Source organism: Eptatretus burgeri, chromosome 4, assembly GCF_056783735.1.
Source record: "Eptatretus burgeri isolate ZD-2024b chromosome 4, Ebu_testis_v1, whole genome shotgun sequence".
NCBI classification, from domain to species: Eukaryota; Metazoa; Chordata; class Myxini; order Myxiniformes; family Myxinidae; genus Eptatretus; species Eptatretus burgeri.
The window spans coordinates 101,738,250-101,762,708 of NC_140964.1; the positions used below are offsets into that span (position 1 = coordinate 101,738,250).

The window sequence follows — 24,459 nt, forward strand, 5'->3', positions numbered from 1 at the left end:
TGTGTGGTGCAAGGCGTGAGTGCGTCCCCGTGTGTGGAAGCGACCCCGTGTGTGAGTGGTGTGGTGGCGATGGTGCCAGAGTACGTGCTTCCCAGCACGCCGTGTGTGGATGAGGCACCGCGGTTGAGTTCCCCCGCGTGTGTGAGTGAGGGACGGTGTGTGGATCAGGCACCGCGGGTGAGTGCCCCCGCGTGTGTGGATGAGGCACGGAGTGTGAGTGAGGCACCGCGGGTTAGTTCCCCCGCGTGTGTGGATGAGGCACCGTGTGTGGAAGAGACCGCGTGTTTGAGTGTCGCCGTGTGTATGAGTGAGGTACCGCGGGTGAGTTCCCCCGCGTGTGTGAGTGAGGCACGGAGTGTGGATGAGGCACCGCGGGTGAGTTCCCCCGCGTGTGTAAGTAGTATGGTTTGTGTGAGTAGTGAGGCACGCGTGAGTGAACGGCCGTGCGCAAGGGAGACCGTGTGTGTGAGAGAGCGGTATGAGAGGGAGATGTCGGTTGGCAAGCGGGAGCACGCAGCCGCGTCTCCCCGTGTGAATGTGATGGAGTGGACTGTGTGCGTCGTAACACGCAGGTATGCGTGTGTGGAATGGAGGCGACGACGGCGACATGTAAAGAAAGAAAGCCGAGTGGCGGCTGTGGTTGTTTCGAGGACCGTGCCGGGTTCACCCAGCAGTGAGCACGCGGTTCGTGCTGTGCAACGCACGAGACCACCACGTGCTCGCTTGCGAGAGTGAAGTCCCGGTCCAGAAACGCACGCGGTGGATTTGCCGATCCCGCGGACGGACAAAGTTTAGGCAGGATAACGGATTTGGACCGGACGGGTTCTCCACGCGATCGTGTGTGTTAAGCTCCAACGGGCGAAGCACATGTGTTCGCGTGGGGAACCCCTCGAGACGTGGGCTTGTTTTTTTTTATGCGCACGGTGACGTCATGGCTGCACGTGGGGTTGGAATCCGGCAGGAGGGGTATCTCTGCCGGATGGCACCGTCCAAGGAGGGACGAGGAACACGTGCAGCTGCATGACGTCACGGGCAGGTGCAAAGTGCGCGAGTTGCCGCGCTGGTGATGCGCATGAAAAAAAAAAAAAAAGCAAGCCTCACTTTCGGGTGCACAGGATTCCTGGGCAAAGGGTGAAAGACCCCCTTGACACCGGGGCACAGGATGGAAACTAGTTAGGGGGAAGGGTTAGCTTAGCTAGACCGACTTCATGGGGCAGGGGTAAGTCCTCATGGAGTCCGTGGAATGGATTAGTTAGAGGGATTGTAGTCAGATTTAGGTTGGGAAATAAAATGGGATTATTTGGAGACAGAGACAGACAGTGAATGTGTAGCGGGGACGTAGCTTAGCTACGTAGTGTTAAAACGAACGTGCTGTAGTTTAAGGGACGACGTGGGAGCACGAGTTAGTTAGGGGATGTAGTTAGGAGGATGGCAGAGTTCAGCGGTGTGTGTGTTGAAGAGTTGGTGAGTTGTGAGGTGAGTACTTGTTGAGTGAGTGAGGCCAGCGGGTCTGTGTGTGTGGAGTGAATGGGGAATGCATGGTGCGATGAGTGATTGGGGGGAGGAGTGACTCCCGCCCATGGGACCCCGGGGTCAGTATAAAGTGAGTTAGCTGGGTTAGTCAAATTGAAAATGGAGGTCGTTTTGCTGTTGGTGGGAAAGTAGGCTCGATACCCATTTGGAGGGGTGCAGGAGCCCTGTTGACGGGCTTGGGAGCGTGGCTGCGAAAGGTGAGTATCGCTGAGTGGGTACCCCGGGCACCAGGCTAGTCGGCCGCGGTAGGCCATGGGCCCATGGGGGGCCGGGATAGAGTAGTGGGCACGGGTGCGCCTGCTTGGTGCGGGGGCCCGGGGTGCCATTAGCCGCGTGGGCAGTGCTGTGGGCACGGGTGACCCTCGGAAAGGGGCCCGGGAGGCCGGCCTGCCACGTGTGCGTTTCAGGGGAGGTGCCAGGGGGGGCACTCCCCGGTGTTAGGGAGCTGGTAGGCTCGGAGGCAGTGTAGTGCCCGGGGGTGCCATAGCGGGAGATTCGGCAGAGGGTCGTGCCTGCCAAAGGGAGCCACGTGTCCCAGCCAGGAGACCGTGTGAGGGCACGGAGAGAAAATTGGGGGGCGAGGCCCGAAATTGTGAGGACACCAACACAGGCGACGGGAATCTGGGTTGTTAGAACCAATAGTTTAAGTGAGAGGCGCTTGTTGAAAACCCCGGGGTAGTTTAACAGTTAAATGGATAGGGTAGATTAGGAAGTGTACCCCTCCGCACCATCCATCCCCTCGCTGTCGTTGTGGGCCGCTGGACCCACTTTGGTTATAGATCGCCGAACTCTGGGGAGGCCATTCTGAGGCTTCGTTGGGCCTTGACACAGGACGTTAGCTCTCCCTTATTCCCCTCCGGGAAGGGAACGTAGGGGTTGGGAGTAGGCTAGGTGACAGGATAGGTTAGCCGAACAAGGACGATAAAGGGGGTTAGGGGACGATTTATAGTGGGGAAGTAAAAATAGAAACAACAAAAAAATAAGTTGGGGCTAAATTGGGGTTTGACAAATTAAGGGAGTGGGTATGTACAGTGACAGGCAAAGGCGATAGGTTGGGAGGGAGACAGGTAGGTAGGTCCGAGCCCGCCTTCCAAGTGGCCAGCACCACCGCACTCCCTCCACCAACCTCCACTGAACGGCAAAGGCTGGCCAACTTCATCGGCTGGCCGTGTTTTGCTGCAAGGCAGAGGCCGGCTAACTTCGTCTGCAGCTGCTGTGCTGCGACGCCTGTGCCGGCCGGATCATCTGCAGCTGTGTTTGCCTGCAGCGGCCTTCTTCTGCGGGCTGTGTTTGCCTGCTGCCTTTGCCATGCCATGCCCACTGCCCACGTTCACCAGCCCCGTTCAATTCTTGCTTTGCCCCCCCCCCCCCCCCGTTCATTGCCATGTGCGCCAGGATCGTAAAAGCAACAGTTTGCAAGCTGCGAGAACTGCCCCGTTGGCAGCTACAACACGGGCCTGCAGTGGCGGCCCGTGCACCGTGTTTGCGTGCATCCATCCATTCGTTGTGTTCATTGCGTGTGCCACTTGAGCTGGCACGGAGACTGCGTTTGTGCAGCCCATGCACCGTTGTGGTTCACTGCGTTCAGTTCAAAAGGGAAGGCCTTGGACTGCGTGTGAGCAGCCAGCCACGTTCCCTGTCACCTGCATTGTTTGAGCCAGAGACTGCATGTGGGCAGCCTGGCTCCCTGCTAACTGCTTTCTTTTTGCAGAGTTCAATGATCCTGGGCCATGGTTTAGTGTAAAATTTGTAAGTTAAGGTTAAGATGTACTGTAAATATGAGTGCGCCCCCGGCATGTATGTCTTAGCGCCGGCAATTTTATTTAAGTCGTCCGTGTGAGTGAGTTTGTTTAGGTAGTTACGCAGCCCTCAGGTTATTTATTTTGGGGACACGAATACCATGAATGTCGCACTCAGGGACCGTAGGTAAAATGTACTAGGGGAAAACTACACATGATGGCACACGAAAATTTGACGACTCGGGACGAGTCTGTAAAAAGGGGAGGTGGTAGTGTTGTGGTTACCAAATTCGCAAACCACCATTCGGGTCCCTTAGGTGAGGTATCTCGGTAAGTACATGTGTAGTTAGGCCCAAACCCGTTGTCTAGTGGGAATACATGTCATTTATGCGAGCTGCGACTCTTCAGGATAGCCGTTTTTCTTTTACTATCTTTATTTTGGACCAACCGCCATGATTACCACCACAACCACAACATCAACCACCAACCACAACGCCGCTTCACCACAACCGCCACGACCTTCACGTCACACCTCGCAACCGTAGCATCGCCACCGTTCTTGCCCCGCTGTGGGTACCGGTGTTGGACTCGTGCAGGGCGCGCGTCGAACAGCGTGTACAAAATCACGGATTTTGTGCTTCAAAAACGGATCAAAAACGACACACGCCCACTTTTTGCCGTCCAATCGGTGAGCGAGGGGCGATTTGGCCCCGCCTCCAGGACGATCGATATATGCAAAATAATGGATCAAAAAGCCTTCACGCCCACTTTTTCTCGGGCCAATGGGGAGCGAGGTGAAAGGTCAAAGGGAGGGGGTCAAAGGCGAAGCTACGGGGGGATAAAAGGACCGTGTTCGTCAGTCAGAGGAGAGTCAGAAGAGTCCAGAGGGGAGAGTCGGAGAGTCGAGAGTCGGAGAGTCCAGAGGCGGAGAGTAGGAGAGTCGGAAGCAGAGGGTCAAGACTTCGCGGGCGGTGGAGCTGCTCGTCGTGTGCGTTGGAGTCGGAACGGAGGGGACGAGCTGTGGAAAGGCGGCGACACCAGACGAGGGGGTGCTCGCGTCGTGCAGGGAGCTGCACCCGAGGGAGGCCGACAGCGCGACCTGGCCGAGGTGGAGACGCACACCAGGGATAATAAAGATCCTCTATACCCCGAGCATCAGCAACCCCCTCCTGTTTCCCCCCGCGCTGAGATAGTGCGACCAAGGGGGCCCCTTTCCCACCCCCTACCAGACACCCTCCGCGAGGCCCGCGGGGTTGGGGCGCCATCGCCACTCCGCGTCTCATCACCAGACGGGTAGGCGCGACCCGGTCTCGGCCTCAGGCCCGCCTCATTCTTGGGGGTATTTCTTTTCCTTGGTTTTGGGTATGTGTTGTCGGCGCCGTCTGTGAGGTAGAATTGTATAAGTGTTGCCGTGTGCTCGGTAGTCGGTATTAACTCTGCATTGTGTCTTCGCTTTTACATTTGCTTTTTGTGTAAATTGCATTGTGTTTTTTCTATGTGCTTTTGGTGGAATTGAATTTGTGTGCTTCCCGTGTGCCGCGAATAAATGTGCTTTTGTGTTGAACTGTTTCCCGCTTCGCTTCGTCATTTCTCCCATTGAATCCTCATCTTGCTTCACGTAAAGGGTTGGTAGTGGGCTGAATACGCCCGATAATTAATCGAACCGTCGAGGTCGACGATAACACCGCTCGGTTATTCTGATAGTACGGAACGGGTCGCTTAAGTGGCCCGTGTCCGAAGTCGACCTGCGGCGAGGTGCGATCGCCCGGTCTACCCTCCGCGTGGGTACTTAGGTAGGTCGAATTTGGCGAGCAACCCTATCCCACGCGGAGGCTGATTGGCTCGATCGCGGTGAGACCGAAAGGTCCACCCGTGACTGGTTCCCGGCGTTAGTCCGAGAGGGTCACGACTGGATTGTCCGTCCGGTGGGCGACGTGCCGCGATTCGAGTTACGTGGCCGTCAGCACGCCGGCGGGCGCGAATCCGCAACAATATATATATATATATATATATATATATATATATATATATATATATATATATATATATATATATATATATATATATAATATATATATATATATATATATATATATATATATATATATATATATATATATATATATATATATATATATATGTATATATATATATATATATATATATATATATGTATATATATGTATATATATATGTGTATATATATATATATATATATATATATGTATATATATATATATGTATATATATATATATGTATATATATATATATGTATATATATATATATATATATATATATGTATATATATATATATGTATATATATATATATATATATATATATGTATATATATATATATATATATATATATATATATATATATATATATATATATATATATATATATATATGTATATATATATATATATGTATATATATATATATATATGTATATATATATATATATGTATATATATATATATATATATATATATATATGTATATATATATATATATATTAGGGTGGTTCACAATATAATGGTATAAGTAAAAGTTTTCCAAATTTTGCCAGATCGCATTTTGCCTTGTTCCTTTTGACATTTTGAACATCTGTACCAAAAATTGAGCCAATCAGACACCAGTAAAGGGTGGCACACTTTTTCACATTTTTTATTGCTCAACCGAAGAATGCGTAACGTTCGCAGGAAACAGAAACTTGAACGATATAAAGATAAGTATGCTCATTAATAATCTTTCCCTGTACTTATACTAAATGAGTAAGAACATTTGAAGAGTTCAAACACTATATTCGCTGTATGATGACTTTGTTCTCTTTGATACTTTATCTCTGTGTCCTTGCACAACAGGGAGCAAAAATTGCTTTTGGTCTTCGTTTCGCACAGATTGTTGACAGCGTTTAATAAGGGCAATGCCTCTCTCTGCGCTGTCGTTGATGACCTTCAAGGAATGAACTTTTTGACGCAGATTCTCATCTGTGAGAATGGACCTCACATCATCAGGGTTACTTCTGCCATCAATTTGGCCTTCAGTAAGAACCTCAAAGAAGTGGATTGAGCGGCGAGTGACGAGGCTGGAGATGGTAGCTGTACTGCTCTTGCGTAAGAAAGACTTTGCATCAAGTTTTTTGAGCATCTTCCCAGGGCGTCTTTCAAGATTTCTCAGCATTGTCTCCTTTTCTTCAGCGTCAATGCGAGCATCAAAAAATGCCAGGGCGACGAGATCTTCCGACAGATACCACAAATGTCGTCCAATGCTGTTCAATGCAGCATCTGCAATGGTTTTATCCGGATACAGATGCAAACTCTGGATCAAGTCCAAATCATTCTTTGGAGCATGTGTTGCCAGGGATGACTCATGCCAATACATTATGTAGATGAAACAGACAAAGTTGGTAACTTTCCTCACTGATCGCTTCTGCTTCAATGTCAGTCTCGTGTGGGTCTCAAATAAAGTTATTTTGACGCAGTAAATGGCCTTAGCCATCCACCGTGCCTGATGGTAAGCTCCTGGCGCTCGAAAATGGAACTCAGTGTCAACTGCAAGGCCTTGTGCATCCTGGTTGCCCTCAGGTTCAGACTTCTCAAATCCCCCCAAGTAGAGCAGACACAAGTTCAACAGCTCAGCGTAGTCCTCCCTTGGATGTTTGGCAGTAATTGCTCTCTTCAAAAAGGGCACAACAATGGCATGCCGACCTTGAAAGTATTTATCCATCGAATCCAAATTCAAGGTGGTGTAGTCTGTCTTGTTAATCTGATCCCACTCAGCTTGAAACTTTTTGAAGATGGGTATGTCCGGGCCACTTGATGGACCACAGGCTGCTTCGAAAGAATGCTTGAGCACGAGTTCATCGACGTGATGCCTGCAGGCCTACCATAGGAGATCCTTGCCCAGTTCATTCTGTAGTCACATGCATGCTCCTGAAAGCATGCCACTGTTTGTGGCAGTAGTGTCAAATGACATTCCAATTATCTTGTCCTCCAAAGTTAGGCGTCGAACTTGTTTCACGACCATGTCAGCCACCTCCTTCCCAGACCCATCAGCTGCCACTGGAACTCCCAAAAGTTCTTCAAAATCCACCCCACTGGCAATGACTGCAATCCTGTCTTCATGGTTGCGCTGGCAGGTGGCTTGAGGCAATAGTTTGCCATCCCAATTAAGCACTAGAAGAGGTGGATCACGAAAAGCTTCAGACTCCCACTGAGATGCCACCTTTGCTCTGTTCTTGCTGCGAGCTCTATGGACAGTTGCGGAACTTACTGAGTAATTGCTAAACATCATGTCCCAAGCTCTTTGCTGTCATTATGAAGGATGCAGCAGCCTGACGATTGGATAGACCCTCTCTGTCCCATGTTGTTGTCAATGAAGCAACAAGTACTTCAGATGAACCTCGCTTCTTTAATCCTGCATGTGAGATATGGCTGGGCTTGGCAGGCGTTGCCCTGTGAGCGAACTCTTCGTCTGAACCATCTTCAGAGGCTGTTGATGAATCTTGTCCAACTTCCCTCAATCGGATACACTTCTGTTTTGCCATTGTTTCTGCACTGTGTTCAGCTCTTGCTTTTCTCTCAGCTTCTCTTGCCCTCTTTCTCTTATCCTTCCCTTGCTGAACCTTGTCTACACATCCAAAAGAGCATGACATCCGGTCTTCTCTTTGGTGCCTTGGAAATTCTTTGTCTTCTTCGGGGATCTTCAGGTCGAATATGTTTGCTGCAGCAATATCGAAGAGGTCCTGAAGATCCCCTAGCCAAGTTTCACGACATAAAAGAGCTCCATCCGTCTCTCTGTTTTTCTCTTTTATTAGTTTCTTGTACTCCGCATACAGCTTCTTGATCTTTTTTCGAAGATTGGCATCCGTCATTGTCGGTAAACCGGCTCTCTCCCATATCTTCTTTACTTCATCCATTGTTGCTGTTGTGGTCTTTGATAATGCCTTCCCCTCTTCAATATGATAGAGGAGGTGGAGTAGCACTTGCTCCTTTGAAGGAAGGCGAGCTCCTAAAATGGAAGGTAGGGGGGGGGGGCTTCTCGAGCAAGTTACATTTCTTTCTTGATGCCATTATTCCTGAAAATAGAAAAAAACGTCAACATTGTGAAAAAGTGTGCCACCCCTAAATGTGCAGCAATTGACTCCATTTTTGGTACAGATGCTTACAATGCCAATTGGAACAAGACAAAAAGTGATCTGGCAAAATTTTGTGAAAATAAATTTTGTGAAACACCCTAATATATATATATATATATATATATATATATATATATATATATATATATATATATATATATATATATATATATATATATGTATGTATATATGTATGTATATATATATATATATATATATATATATATATATATATAATTATGACTATAAAAAGGCAGCTCAGGAGAGATATTGTTTGAAGAGTTAAAACACACTGAGCCAAAAATAATAAAATTATTTGTTAAAATCCTGAGATTTTAAAAGAATACTATCTTCCATCCTCAGAGGTAAGAAGACACCAGATGTGCAGCTGCAGAGAATTGGCTGTGCTGTATTTATAACGTCCGACGGAAATGACTGCGCGTCATGATTGGGCTGTGAAGGGAGACCAATCGGCATGAGGTTTGGGATAGATTTAATAAAGGGGGTGCGATTTCAGGATGGATTTGCTTCCTGTTCGGATGTTGAGGTCACCGGGTTGGTGTCACATGTTTCATGTCTGCTCTGGGTTTGTGTATCAGGTCTGACCTTCGCACCCGCCGGTGGTGGGGCGATTGCCCAATCCTGGATAGGCAGCATGGAAGTCGAGGTTAATTGACCGTGTGCCCGAAAGCGATGCTTTGAGACTTTCCCGGCTGGCCCGGCCAGGTCCCGAGGCTTTAACTCACGTGTTTTCCTATATGAAGGTGTGTTGTTGGTTGTGGAAATGTGCTGCTACCACCGAAAGCTTGTCTCCGTGTGCTACTACTTGCTGGTTCTGCATCAACCGTGTCATGAGTCGCTTGGTATGAAACAGCGACGCACAAACGGTCTTGTGCACGAACCTTGTTTGACCGGGCCAAATCACACTGCAGTGAGCAAAACACACAACGAACCAAATTGAACATGTCACCCGCTTACTGCAGAGCAATGACTACATGACAGCATTCATTCGGTCTTGCCGCCGGTGGAGGGTATCCACACCGTGACTTGAGGAAAGGCAACGTGATGGGAGGGAAAGGCAACACAAGGGGAGGGGAAGGCAGTGTGAGGGGAGGGGGAAGCAGCATGAGGGGAGGGGGAGGCAGCGTGAGGGGAGAGGGAAGCAGCGTGAGGAAAGGGGGAGGGGAGGTAGTGTGAGGGTGGGGGAGGCAGCGTGAGGGGAGGGGAGGGGAGGAAGCATGAGAGGAGGGGGAGGAAGCATGAGGGGAGGGGGAGGCAGTGTGAGGGGAGGAGGAGGAGGTAGCATGAAGAGTGTGGGAGGCAGCATGAGGGGAGGGGAGGCAGCATGAGGGGAGGGGAGGTAGCGTATTAGGAGTGGGGGAGGCAGCGTAAGAGGAAGGGGAGGTAGCGTGAGGGGTGGGGGAGGCAGAGCAAGGGGTGGGGGCTGCAGCGTGTGGGGTGGGTAGTCAGCAGAAGGGGGAGGGAAGGCTGTGTGAGGGGAACAGAAGGGAAGGTAGCGTGAGGGGAAGGGAAGGCAGCGTGAGGAGAAGGGAAGGCAGCGTGAGGGGAAGGGACGTCAGAGTGAGTACTTTTTGAGATGTCATGTTATATAGTGGTCCAAAATCTCAACGGTGATGAATCACTAAAAAAAACTAGAAGGGCACTCGATAGAGCGCATACCTCCACCATGTAATGCCTGATCCACGAGAACATATTGGGTCCAATACATTTTTGAAAAATGCGATATCTATCGTTTTTGGCCCGATCTCTCAATGGTGAAGAATCACTTTAAAAATTAAATAATTCTTGTATCTGGATCCAGATTCGGATCTTCACCAAAATTGAATCAATTATTCGTGGTCACACACCCAATCTGTCCACCAAGTTTCATCCGGGTCTGTCTGCAACTTTTTGAGATATCCTGCACACAGACACACAGACAGACAGAAAGGGGTGAAAACATAACCTCCTTCACCTTTGGCAGCAGAGGTAATTCGAGTCTCCGGATGTGGATGTGTATCTCCACCAAAATCCAATCATTTTGTCCTTGTTATACACCCAACCTGTCCACCAAATTTCCTTTGAATCCATCCACAACTTTTTGAGATATCCTGCTTACAGACTAACAGACAGACTAACAGACAGACAGGGGTGAAAACATAACCTCCATCCACCTTCGGTATCAGAAGTATAATTGTTGAGCCCATACTCGGGCAAAAAGAGGCGTCCGGCCTAACAGAGCCCACACCGACTCACATCTCAGGGCTGGCTTGTATGATTGGGAAGGTCTTGCAATTTCCTCTGACCCTATGATTATATTACACTGGAGTAGTAACAGGCTGTAATTCTGTGCGAACAACTGGGTCAACTGCAGGAGTGAAGAGGGTGGATAGAAGGAGGATGGATGAAATGAGGGAGGAGATTAGTGTGCAGATGAGCTTGACAGGGAGATTGGTGAAATGCCAGCTGAGATGGGCTGAATACTTGGTGCGGAGGGGGAAGAGAGAAGGGCAAAGAGAGAGGATAGATGGAAGGAGCAAGGTCGGAGGAAAAGAGGTAGACTGCGATTGAGATTGGAGGATTGTGTGAGGAGGGTTTATCAATAAGGTGGGGGTGGTTGGAAAGTGGAGAGAGTTGTCTGAGGACAGAGGGAAGTGGAGGAGTATCATGGCCAAGGCAGGGCAGAAGATTAATACCACTGGACTTCACCCTTTATTAAGGGAATAGAAGAAGAAGAAGTCGAGGAAGAGGAAAAAGTAGAATTGGGGAATTGCATTGAACAATCTATTTGGGACTGTAATTTTATTAATCTAAAAACCGGTTTATAAACAAGTGAATTTAAATAGACTAGTGCGGGCCCGTAGGGGCGGTCCCGTAGGGGCGTGCCAGTATGTGCAGCTTCGTGCCTGCAGTAGTGCCAGTCCCCAGAATCAATTGTGACGTCATATCAAACAAAGAAGAATTGTGACGCCCCCTCTCTCTCCCCCCCTTTCTCCCCCTCCTCTCTCACCACCCTCTCTCGCCCCTCTGTAAATTGTGACGTCATATCAAACGAAGAAGAAGAAGAAGAATTGTGACGCCCCTCTCTCTCGCCCCCCTTTCGTCCTCCTCTCTCGCCACCCTCTCTCGCCCCTCTCTCGCCTCCTCTCTTGAATTGTGACGGCCCCTCTCTCTCGCCCCTCCTCTCTCCCCCTCTTTTGAATTGTGACGCCCCCGCTCTCACGCCTATCAAAAATTATAGATAGATAATCTATATAACTCTCCTCCCCTCTCGCCCCCCTCTCTCGCACCTCCTATCTCCCCTCTCTTGAATTGTGACGCAGCCCTCTCTCTCCCCCCTCTCTCTCGCCTATCTATAATTATACATAGATAATCTATATAACTCTCCTCCCCTCTCTCGCACCTCCTCTCTCCCCCTCTCTTGAATTGTGACGCCCCCTCTCTCGCACCTCCTCTCTCCCCTCTCTTGAATTGTGACACCCCCTCTCTCTCTCCCCCTCCCTCTCGCCTATCTATAATTATAGATAGATAATCCATATAACTCTTCTCCCCTCTCGCCCCCTCTCTCGCACCTCCTCTCTCCCCCTCTCTTGAATTGTGACGCCCCCTCTCTCGCACCTCCTCTCCCCCTCTCTTGAATTGTGATGCCCCCTCTCTCTCCCCCTCTCTTCCCCTATAAAACACACACATTAATATTAAGACACACACACATTAATATCAAACCTTGAAAAGGCACATCCGCGGGTCCCCAGCCATATTCCTGGCAAGTTTCAATGGTGCAAAATATATATATATATATATATATATATATATATATATATATATATATATATATATATATATATATATATATATATATATATATATATATATATATATATATATATATATAAATAAACATTAATTGTGACGTCATTCGTGATGTCATATCACTGTGTCTTGTCATTGGTCGACAGATAAATGGCCGTAACTTGGGAACCGCTCGTCTGATTAATATCAAACCTTGAAAAGGCATATCTGCGGGGCCCCGACAATATTCCTGGCAAGTTTCAATCCGATCGGACCGGCGCTCGTCGAGAAACTGCGGTCGCATACAGACATACATACAGACACACACACACACACACACACACACACACACACACACACACACACACACACACACCCACACACACACACACACCCACACACACACACACACACACACACACACACACACACACACACACACACACACACACACACACACACACACACATTGCTGGAATTACAGATAGATTATACAGTTGGATGCCCAGGAACTGCATTAAACTTTACACAAATTGAACACCCTTGAAAAAGTCATACATTTGTCAAACCACATTGTTGGAATTCAGCTGGAGTCTGGGCACTTTGCCAAACTTTCCACAGTTTTCACTTTCTCAAGCAGTCTTTGTTTCGAAACCATCAACAATCACACTCCCTGGTGTGAAAGGGGACTTCGTCAAAATATAGTCTTGCCCACCAGTGAAGCCTATTTGGTTGGTGATTCACCAATTCACTTTACTTATTAACTTACTCTCAAATCTCTTAATATGTTACTCGCAGTCGAGTACCCACTGTCCCGTTGGGTCGAGATTGCGCATTACTTGCTGAAAAGGTATAGTATGTATATTACAAGGAGACTCCATAGATAACGGGTCCAGAGGGTCTGCAGGTTTGCAGGGTCTAAGGGGTGTAGAGGTCTAACGGGTCATCAAGGTCAAAAAGGTCTATGGGGTCTAAGGTCTAAAGGATATGCTCGAGTTGTACATAGGGTCGAAGGATTCAAAATGGTCCATTGGCATCTAAAGGGTAGATAGGCTCTACAAGGTCTAAAGTGTATCAAGGGGTCTAAATATCTAAGTGGTATAAAGGGGTCTAGAGGACGAAAGGGTCAAGGGGTCGAAACAGTCTAAAGGGGTTTGTAGGGTTAAGGGGTCTAAGCAATCTAAAGCGGTCAAAAGGGTCAAGTGTTCTAAGCAGTCTAAAGGGTCTAAAAATCTTTGGGGTCAAGTGGTTTAAAGGGTCTTAAAAGTCGAAAGGGGTCTAAAGAGTCTAAGGGGTCTAAAAGGTGTAAGGGGTCTAAATGGTCTGCATGTCTCAGGTAATCGAAAGGGTGTAAAGGTCTAAAGGAGTATAAAGGTTGTAAGGGGTTTAACGGGACCCAGGGGTCTACAGGGTGTGGGGGTCTGAAGGTTCTAAGGGTCTAAACGTGAAGGGTCATTGGGTATAAAGGGTGTATGGTCTAAAGTGTCAAAAGGGTCTTAAAAGGACAAAGAGGTCTAAAGGGATCTTAAGGTGTTGAAAGGGGGTCCAAAGGATTTTAAAGGTAAAAGTGTTTGAAGGGTCTAGTACGGGGGGGAGGGGGAGGGGGGTCTAAAGTCGTTCCAATAGTTCGTAATTAATAGACACAGTCACGGTCCAATAATTATAGTACCTATTTAATGGATGTCATCACTGTGCAACTCACGTTCAAACAGTACGTAATTAATGCACATAGTTGTGAGGCTTCACCGTGATGTCACACGAGCGAGGTTTTCACTTTTAAAAATACTGTATATAGATAGAAAAAACGCCATGACAAAAAATGTTTCAACACAAAGTACAATACAGAACTGTATTCTCTTTATATATAAACCCTGAAACATTTACAAACTAGAACGGTACTCACACAGTAGAGAGTATACCTCCATCAGGCTGAACAGTTAACGTTTTGTATCCCACTGACAGGCCAGATCTGAATCCGGATCTACACCAAAATTGAATCAATTCTTCCTTGTCACACATCCAACATGTCCACCAAGTTTCGTCCGAATCGGTCACAATCTTTTGAGATATCGTGCTATATATCGTTTTTGGCCTTATCTTGATCTCAATGGTGAAGAATGACTTAAAAAATTCGACTATCCGGATCTGGATCCGAATGGTCACCAAAATCGAATCAATTGGTCATTGTCACACACCTAACCGGCCCATCAAAGTTTCATCCCAATTGGTACACAACATTTTGAGATGTCATACTCACCACCAAACAAACAAACCGACAGACAAACAGACATCTCCAGTGTGGCACCTCTAAAACACAACTCCATCCACCTTCGGTGGCAGATGTAACCATAAAAGTTGGATTAAAATATAATTTATAAAATACAGCAAAAATTTATTTTATCTTTTTATTATTAAAAAAACGGGAATATGTCATAGCTACAAGCAGTTTGTATATCCCCTTGAAATATCATTAATTGTTGTAATTCCTTCCAATTTTGGAAAGCCATATTAAAGTTCAGCAACCACAAAAAATTATTCCAAATTCATTCAGATGTTTAACAGATGGTAGATAAGGATGCGGAAAGAATTTTCTTCGATTAAAAACTTTGTTTCACCCAGGTCTTGATATGAAAATTATTTAATAATTCTCATGATATCGAGCAGTTTTCAACCAGAATATCAACCACACTACTCTCATGAGGTTTCAATATAGTCCTTATAAAGGAGGACATCACATTCAATATCTGTTTTTATACTTGGTGATGTCAGAGTCAACATCAATGTATGTACCCTTATGACCATGTGGAGTGTAGACCAATACGGTATGTGCCAGACATGGTCTTCCACAAACTTCACATCACCATGTTCTTGGGGGATTGTCATGATCCCTCTGTTTCCGATCCTTCCACCTCTCATGTCTGGAATCCACATTGGCGAGATGTTGTTCCTCAAATCCCTTCACTCCTCTTACTTTGAAACATGATTGTTGTTTGTCAGTGGACAGGGTTGTCCAAGATGTCACGATCATTCAGGTGTGCTTATGGTGTAAACTTGGGATGCTTTCATTGTCCACCCTGCTTCCTTCCGCCGTCAAGCAGTTCACTGTAAACCACCTGCTTTGGCATCTGCAAGTCAACTGTCTGCTTTAATTACCAGAGGATATTCCACATTCACAAATTTAAATAAACGTCTTTTAAAAAAAAACATCATTGCTTTTAATGAATGTGCCAATGAGAAGGACAAATCAGTGATGGACTCCTACTAAACCTGAGGAAGACATTCAAATAGTATCTGTATCTGACAATCACAGCCATTGTTTCAATAACAAACTAGAACGGCACTCGGTAGAGCGCATACCTCCACCAGACTGAACAGTTTACATTTTGTATCTCAATGACAGGCCGGATCTGGATTCAGACCTAAACCAAAATCGAATTGGCTTGTTCTTGTCAGCTACCAAACTCAGCCACCAAGTTCTGTCCGAATCCGTCCAGAACTTTTTGTGATATCCTGCACACAGACAAGCAGACAGACAGGCAGGGGTGAAAACAAGGTGGCGGAGGTAATATGATTTCTTTATTTTATTCAAGTTAAATTCCACAGGTAGATTTAACTTTCTGAAAGAAAATTATTCATCATCATGTAATAAATAAATATGAACAACACAGGAGGCACATTATTAAATAGTATAGTGACATTGTCATGAAGTAAGGTGACATTGAAAGTCAGATTTGCATCGTTAATAATCATTTATAGCCTCCTTTCTGGTCTTGCACCCTCTGCTCTTTCTGTATCCCCCCACAGTCCCCAAGTTTTCTATAGGGCATACTGTTGAAACTCCCTAAATCCATAACTACTGCTCACCTTCACTCATTCATTTCTCTTTTTTCCTCACCTATGGAACCAACTTCCACATTCTCTTCAATCTCATCCTCCCCCACCCAGAGCTTCAATACTGCTGTTCACTACCATCTCAGGTCACTTCCCATCCATTATCTTTTCTACCCCTGTTAACACCCCACAAGTTGTTACTTTCACTTCTGTGATTGAGAGTTTGTGGCTGCGTCCATCTTGTTCGTCCGTGTCCTCCCCCTTGCCCCCATTCTTTCCCACATCCATTATTTCTGTGGTGTGCCTCCCTTAAAGTGTGTGGAGGATGTTAAGTTATTGTCATACACTATATAAACTTTGCATTGTTATTATTTCTCCAAGTGTCTCTTGATTACACCTCAACCCTGCTGACGGTGTGCCCCTCTCTTTTTTGGCTGTTTTTTTATTTTTTACACCCTCATCTGTTCTGTGTTCTAGCTCCTCAATGAGCGTCAGCCCTGTCTATCAAAAAAAGACGTCACTTGAACTGACATTGCTCAAAATCCACCGATGTCATTTAACCGAGATTGCTAACAAAGCGTGAGTTGACGCTTGAATCGATACACAGGTGTGATGAAAAATATTCCACCAAATAAATGGAAAATTGTCTTTGAAAGGCCACGTTAATCAGTGGGATAGATTTTCCTATCAAAATTATTATACCTTTATGCATCAATAATATTTCAAAATAAGATAATTTTCAATGAGATGTCTTCATTAACTGGACTCTTATTCAATTGGAAAAATCCATTATTTATGTGGTCACTTTTAAGGGAAGTATATTGTTGCAGCCCAGTGTTACGGGGGAACCACAAGGGAGGGGCTGTCTCAGGATCCTCTCTGGACTCACCGGGAATCCCAGGCTGTCACACATGAATAACTTCTTGTCACAGCAGGTCATAAAACGACCGCGAATGCAAATAACTTGACCACGTGACTTAGGGTCCTCCCTCTAACAAACCGTTTACCCAAGGACATGTGACCTCCTTACTGGGGAATGTGCCCTCGATACGTACTTGCATTAATCAGATTACCTACCCGATCAGGTGCAGCCGAGCATAACTGCAAAGGACATACCAGCTATGAAACAGGTTCTTGGGAATAACGTCCCAGCAAAGCTAGGGTGTGGGTTGCGCTGGACCAATAGAGGAAAAGACAAAACGAGCTGGGAACATTTCTACAAACACATTTATTTAAAACCAGAATGCAAGGAAAGTTATGAGGCACAGGAAATGGGATTTATTGCAAATGTACAGCAGGGAAAGCAAGGAAATTGTTGGGTGCAGCAAAAGGCAAACAATTCTACAAAAGGAGACACAGAGCAGAGTTATCCCATTGATTCTTACAGAGTCTTAACTTATGCTATGACAGGTGCCAACACACACACACACACACACACACACACACACACACACACACACACACACACACACACACACACACACACACACACACACACACACACACACACACACACACACACACACAAACACACACACACACACACACCTGAGAAAATTAGAAATAGCCCAGAGAGAGAGAAACAGAGAGGGTTATTGGCCTCTGAATACCTGGCGTGGCCGGCAGGCCAATGCAACCCAGAACGCTTCGGAAAAATAGGAGGTGGGAGGAATACACAGGGTGTCTGGGGTGTGGGAGTATAAGGTGTGAGTGTAATGCAACTAGGGGGTTTAGCGTAGTGCGAGTGGAAAGATGTGAGGTGCAAGTTAATTCAGTTCGCTTTTTTCGTTTATGCCCCAAAAAAGAACAGTGGGGCTTTACCTGCATTGATTGCTCTTTTGTGCATCCACAGTATGATTGATTTTATATATATATGTAAATAAATAAATATATATATACATATATATATATATATATATATATATATATATATATATATATATATATACATATACACACACAGACAGAGCCAAAGACAGAGACAGAGACATAGACATATAGATGGTGCAAGAAGATGAGTGAGAATAAAGTCCCAGTCCTATTCGTGTAAGAATCTGTACGTGAATGTTTGTACTGAATGAACGCCGATTGAAATGAAGTGGCCTCGCCTCATGGCAGGAATGCGTGACCCGATGCTTGGTCACCTGGACTCGCGGCACCTTTTGCTCTGTGCCGATGCTCATTCTTCTGGCTCTGGCTGGGTTGCTGGCTGGCTTGGTCACTGGCACTCACTTGCTTTGGCTCACCCTCTCACTCGGTCGCTCCCCACAAACTTCGCTCGCAATTCTGGCTCCGCAATCTTCCTGGCTGGGTCTGCTCTGCTCTTTTTATGAGCCTGGACAAGAGGAGGAGCCAATAATCGGATCAAATGGGGCTGTTAGGGAAATTATGCTTCCCCATTGAACCATAGCGGTCTTATCCACACACCGCCAGGCTCGGGATGCGAAAGATGGCTGATTTGCTCGCTGACCTCGCCATGCATTGGAGCTCCGGGCTTCAACATGGGGCCACGGTCTTTGGACATGTTCTCTGGCCCCAAACACGGGCCGGCCTCCATTCCAACGTGGGATTGTAGAGAAATCCTTATGCCATCTGTAGGTCCTTTCATGAGTTACAGTGTACGTTCGCGCTCCGAGTCGTGCCCCAAAATTTCCTAAACTGCGTCCTATCCATGTCCTTCGGAGCTTTGTTAAGAGTTTGATGACCATGTGGCAGTTATGGCGGTTATAGAACAGTGCGAACATGTTGTGGCGTTTGTGGTGAGAGAAGTTGGCCACGTGGCGTTTGAAGTGAGAGAAGTTGGCCACGTGGCATTGTGAGGACGGGATTGAATAAAGGTCGCATTTGTAAGCGTGAGTTGTTGCGAGTATTTTTATTAGTTGTATGACGTGGTTGTGGTGAGCGTAGCATAGTTTGGTGAGCAGAATTAAGGTCTAAGACGAAATGGTGGTTGAGAATTGGCATGCAGTTTGAATGGGAAATTGGGACACAAATGCTCGGGAGATGCGGACGCTCACAGCCCGAGCATACAGGACGCACTTGCAGTGTGAACGTACTGGAGATGCTCGCTGCATGTCTGCTTAATTCCTATTGAGTGGCGTACATGCCCGCTTGCATGTTCCATGTGAAAGAAGTGTAACAAAGAAAAAGTAAAGTTTAAAGAGATACAATAGCTCGAACTAACAGAGTCCCACGCAACACATATTTCCCCTTTACCACCTTAGACATATGGAAGGGACTAACTAATACACATACTACTGAAATAACCGCCTTGGGATCGCTGTATGTTGTGCGCCATTGCCTTGGAGGCATACGGTTTTACAGAACCACAACAATATTCTCTCGAGTTTCTGGGCCTCAATACCACTTCGAACTTGACTTTCGCGATCATATCTCCAAGCTGGCCACCAATGTTGACCACTGCCTCAGAAATTTCCCAAGGGCCAAGTCCTTCTGCTGTCATCCTCAGCTTGTAGTTGTACAAAGCCTTTATCTGGAGTGTCACGGAAATGCCTCCTCACTGTGGGCTGGTGCTGCTGCTTCCTCATCTTGCTTATTCTTAATGCCCTGGGATCTCAGGCCATCTGTGTCATTGGAATCTCACATCATGAAGCCCAGTCTCAGAGGCAGATTGTTACTCACTGTCGGCAAGTTGTTGGCCTTCCATTTTTTTTTTTAAACTGGCTCTATTCTGATCTTGTTCCTGCCCTCTAAAATTAAAAAAAAATCATTCCGTAGACCTGTTTAAGTACAAATACAGCAAAAAACACACATCTCCCCCTTACCTGAACACTCGGATGGTTCAGTCACAGTATCACAAAGTCACTGTTGCAAGTCATGTGTTTTAAGGGTCTCAAACCGATATCTGACCTCTTCATCACCTTCGCTGCTTGAGTGACTTCTTGCATTAGAATTACGAGGATCAGAAAATTTCAATAAGAAGTCATTTGTTTTCTCTTCAGTCCTGGTGTTATTTATAAAGCAGAAAAGAGTGATTCATGCAATTTCTCCATGTTGAAATAAACAAATCACAACATGCTTCACACCTTTATTTGCTGATATATTTATTGGGCTATGTGCAAACATTTCTATAACCAGAAAGAATGACATTCATAGTGGGGAGAAAATGTTTATTTTCCTCTTTTACTAAACCACAATAAACACCGAGGTTAAGATATACTGCACTCGTATAAATAAACCAAGAAGTGTTCACGCATTTTCAGTGGAAAACAACCACGTTTATATGTTCACATGTTAATGACGTTATTTATATGGCTTTGCAACAAAGATAAATGATATTTCTAAAGTTGGAAAAACTTATACTCTCCGCTATTATAAAATAAAACATGTAGAGTTCATCATGTAATTGTTGCAGGACCGTTCCAGCGTTCATTCCAAGTGCCTTTTTGGCACGAGGGATGTATAGAACACCTGATTTTAAGTTTCCGCAAAATATAATTGCCTCATGAAATAATCGTTAAGGACATGCAACCCATACACCCCTCGGTCTTTAGATGCGGCACAAGGCATTCTTTGCCTGGTGTTGGCTTAATGGGGTTGTGGGTTTGGGATCTTAAGGTCCTGAGTTCAAATTCTGCTTGACCATTGAGTACTAGGTGGGGTTGACTCAGCCTGTCATCCTTCTGAGGTCGGCAAAATGAGTACCAGCTTGCTGGAATGATTGAGCCATTCGAGTGGCAACCCATCCAGGATTGTGCCCGATAGCCCAAGAGACTGCTTAGCAGTACTGATGCTCTGTACAGAGTATGGTCCAAATGGATGGATGGATTGAGGCTTTCTGAGAACATATGAAACAGTCTTTCTGAGACATGAACACGTGGATCATCTAAAAAAAAAAAAAAACACACTGATTGCATTCTTCAGCTGGAGAGTTAACAGAACACCTTATTATCGCAGTCTTGAGAAACAAGGACATGGGCAGGGTCTCCAAGGGGCAAATTTGATTGGTCGTGATGACGTAAAATGCTGTAACATTTTGTCCAGGATTGAACAGAATTGTTTTGAAAGTTTCAGAAAGGTGATTTGTGCTCTACAGTGTTCAAGCATATAATTTAATTGAATTAATATGAAGATTTTAAAGGTCGTAGAAAAAAATTGTTTTTTCAGAAGTTTATCACCGATGATGTCGTGTCTCTTTCTTTTGTACACCACCTTATTTAACATGTTGCATTTGTTATTTGTGCCTGTTGTTTGTGTCCTTTATGACATCCTTAAAACAGTAAGATTCCTGTTTGGAATGATTTTTAATTTTATTTGACTGCCAGACAGGCAGACATGAAAAAAATCAAAGTATGACAAGGGAGGTAGATACGATACGTGTGCATCTTCAGGGTTTTCTTCCCTTTGGTGTGCGTATGTTGTTCTTGGTGCTGGACTCAGCGTGTGGTCGAAAGACAACAACCAAGCTTTGAGCTTCACGAGTCTGGACGAACATTCAGGTCAGCTACCACTCAAATAGGATCTTTGTCAATAGGTGTTTGTGACTTCTGAGTGGCATTGCAGTGATCACATCAACAGCGTAACGTTTTTGAAACTTGTATTTCGAACAAACAGATATGAAGTCAAATGAGGAAGCTCACCATTACATGTAATGTCCAACTCTGATTCCCGCGAGGAGTTGTTTCTGACATCCAGTGTCCCAATCCTGCTGGCACAACTCACGCATCTTCACGTCATCCTTCTGGACTGTAATTCTTCGATTCCCGTCGTGTTGTCCTCTCGTACACTGGCCTGTCCAGATGATTAAAGAGCTCAGAGGAATTATTTCCCGATACACAATCTTAATGAGTTTGAATCAACCTGATTATAATCGGCTCCACACGTTAACAACTGCTCTGGATATTAACACCTCGTTCACTCATCAGGGTTAAATTGAGCACGGGGATGATGGAAACACACAGCTCGTCGCATATCACCCGTCTCTACACCTCGCTCTCGCGGGTTTATATAGTATCACAGAACAATTCCGTGTCTTCCAGTAAATGCGATTCTCGCCCATACTGGAAGTTTCATCTGAGAACGTTCCAGCACCTTCACGAATCTCACCAGGCAGTTTGCAGTACAATACCACCATCACCAGTCAAATTTATCTCAATACATCAAGCAGTTTATGTTACAATTTACTGATCTGGGCTAACCGAAACTTACAAGATGTAACCATCAATTTTAATCGTTTTTCAATTTAATGCAAGTTTTTACATTTACCACAACATCTCGCTTTTATCTGACAAAGGGTCTCACTCCTTTAAGTGCATTTGCGATTGAGACAAATTGAGAGCCAAAGTTCTGTTAAATTCCAGGTTTGTTTTCCTGTTCATGTTCCGATTTGTGTTTAAAATATAACATTCAATTTTAATGAAGTTGTTCCTTGGTCATAAACTGACGTTTGTGGACAGACAGACAGACAGACGGACAGACTCAACCAATTGCTTCACCCTGCTTTTTGCTTTGCCCTCGTGGGGTAACAATCTATTACAATGCCATATCTGTCAGAAAATGAAAGCAATCAAATCATTGGACACCTCCAAGCAGGGTCTTCCATTAGTCATTTTGCAAGGCTCTTTAATGCAGGTAGAGGAACTGTTTACGACCTTAGAAGACGTTATCAAGCCACTGTATCAACAAGCTATGCCAATAAGTGGATGTCCCAGGATAACGACTCCTGCTCAAGACTGATACATTTTTAAGGCCCATCTATGCATTCGGTTTCAAACTGCCCAGGGTATTGCAAACACACTCCCTAGACCTCATAGAAAAGTGACAGCAATGTCTTGAGGTGTCTCTGTGATGCAGGGATGCTCACTTCCATTTTCAGGGTCCATGACTTGCACCTGGTGTTGGCTTAATTGTTAGTTAGGGTGGTGAGCTTGGGATCCTAAGGTCCTGAGCTCAAATCCCACTTTACTGTTGAATTAATACAAGGTGGGGTTGACTCAGGCTGTCATCCTTCCAAGGTTGGCAAAACGAGTACCAGCTTGCTGGGATGATTGAGCCATTTGAGTATCCTGCGTTGGAGTGGCGACCTGTCCAGGATTGTGCCCAATAGCCCTAGACACTGCTTCAGCACCACGAACACTGTATGGAAATGAATATGGTCCCAATGGATGGATGGATGATTTGCACTCTGATGCATATTAATGAAATATTACAGCAACATGTGTTACCAACCCTTCAACAACATGGTCCAGGAATCATGTTTATGCATGATAATGCTCCTGCTCACAGGACCATTCGAACAAGGAATGTTCTTGTCAATGCCAACATTAATGTTATGACACCCTGGCCTTCCATCGCGCCAGATTCAAATCCAATTGAACGTCTCTGGGATATCATTAATTGCCGGGTTCGAACCTTCCTAAGACAGCCACAGACCCTTGATGAGCTGAAACTTGAGCTGATTCGGGTGTGGACCACCATTCTCCAGACTCATATTCGAGTGCTCATACGGTCAATGTGACGACGGTGCGATGCAGTGCTTGCTGCTGGAGGTGGACATACCCGGTATTGAGATTGTTACTTCCATGTTGTATCCCAATGTGAAAACATTTACCACAATGCAGCGTTACATTATTAGGTCACAATGAAATGGACATGTAATTATTCAACTTGAAGAAGAATAAACAGATCTGCATTTGAATAGAGTAACCATCATGTACATTAGAAGCGCTGAGGCTAAAACAGAAAGTACCATACTTTGGACACATAATGCGTGCAGAAAACGAAAGTCTGGGGAAATCAACCTTGCTGGGTGTGGTTGACGGAAGAAGAGGAGGAGGCCAAACTTCCATGTGCTGGATGTATGGGGTAATGGGTGGAACCAAGCGGTCTCTGCCAGAGCTTTGGGAAGTGATGCAGAATCGGGATGTTTGGAGAAATCTGATCATGAATGTCACCAGATGTCTGACACGACTTGACAGAACTCGATGAATTATCTCGCATTTATCTCTGCCAGAGGTGTACACCTCACCTGTGTCTCATGATGTCACAAAAATAAATCGAATCAACAACAATCATGTGTTCACTTTTTTATGGTGGAGATGTGTACATCTTTGGTATACTTGTGCTCTTTACATCTTTAAAAATACCATATCTTGTCAATATTGTAAATGATTTTTTTGTATCTCTTGCATACAAGTAATTGATGTAGATTTACATCATAACATGAAAATGGTCGATTTGAATACCCTCGCTCTTCCATCTCTTTGCATCCACATTTCAATGTGCCATTGGTGAAGTGTCTTTTCTCCATTTTCCTCCCTTGGCATGTTCTCTGTATCTGCTGCGAGGGCCCGGTATCCACCCGTGGTTCTACCCTGTGGTAGTGTGCTATTGCTGGATCTACCATAGGGTAAAACCACTGAGCGTCACACGAGTAGGGTTATGGACGTCAGGAGATGTCACCG

General features: G+C 45.6%; 1 long non-coding RNA gene across 1 annotated transcript in view; it reads left to right on the forward strand.

Annotated features, from left to right (window-relative positions):
- The window catches only part of LOC147028776 (uncharacterized), a 44,851-nt gene extending 22,094 nt beyond the window's left edge, over positions 1-22,757 (forward strand). The window contains exons 2-3 of the long non-coding RNA XR_015057716.1: positions 21,388-21,495; positions 21,611-22,757. This is a non-coding gene — a long non-coding RNA (uncharacterized LOC147028776). The remainder of the gene's footprint in view (positions 1-21,387; positions 21,496-21,610) is intronic.
- The last annotated feature ends 1,702 nt before the right edge of the window (positions 22,758-24,459 follow it).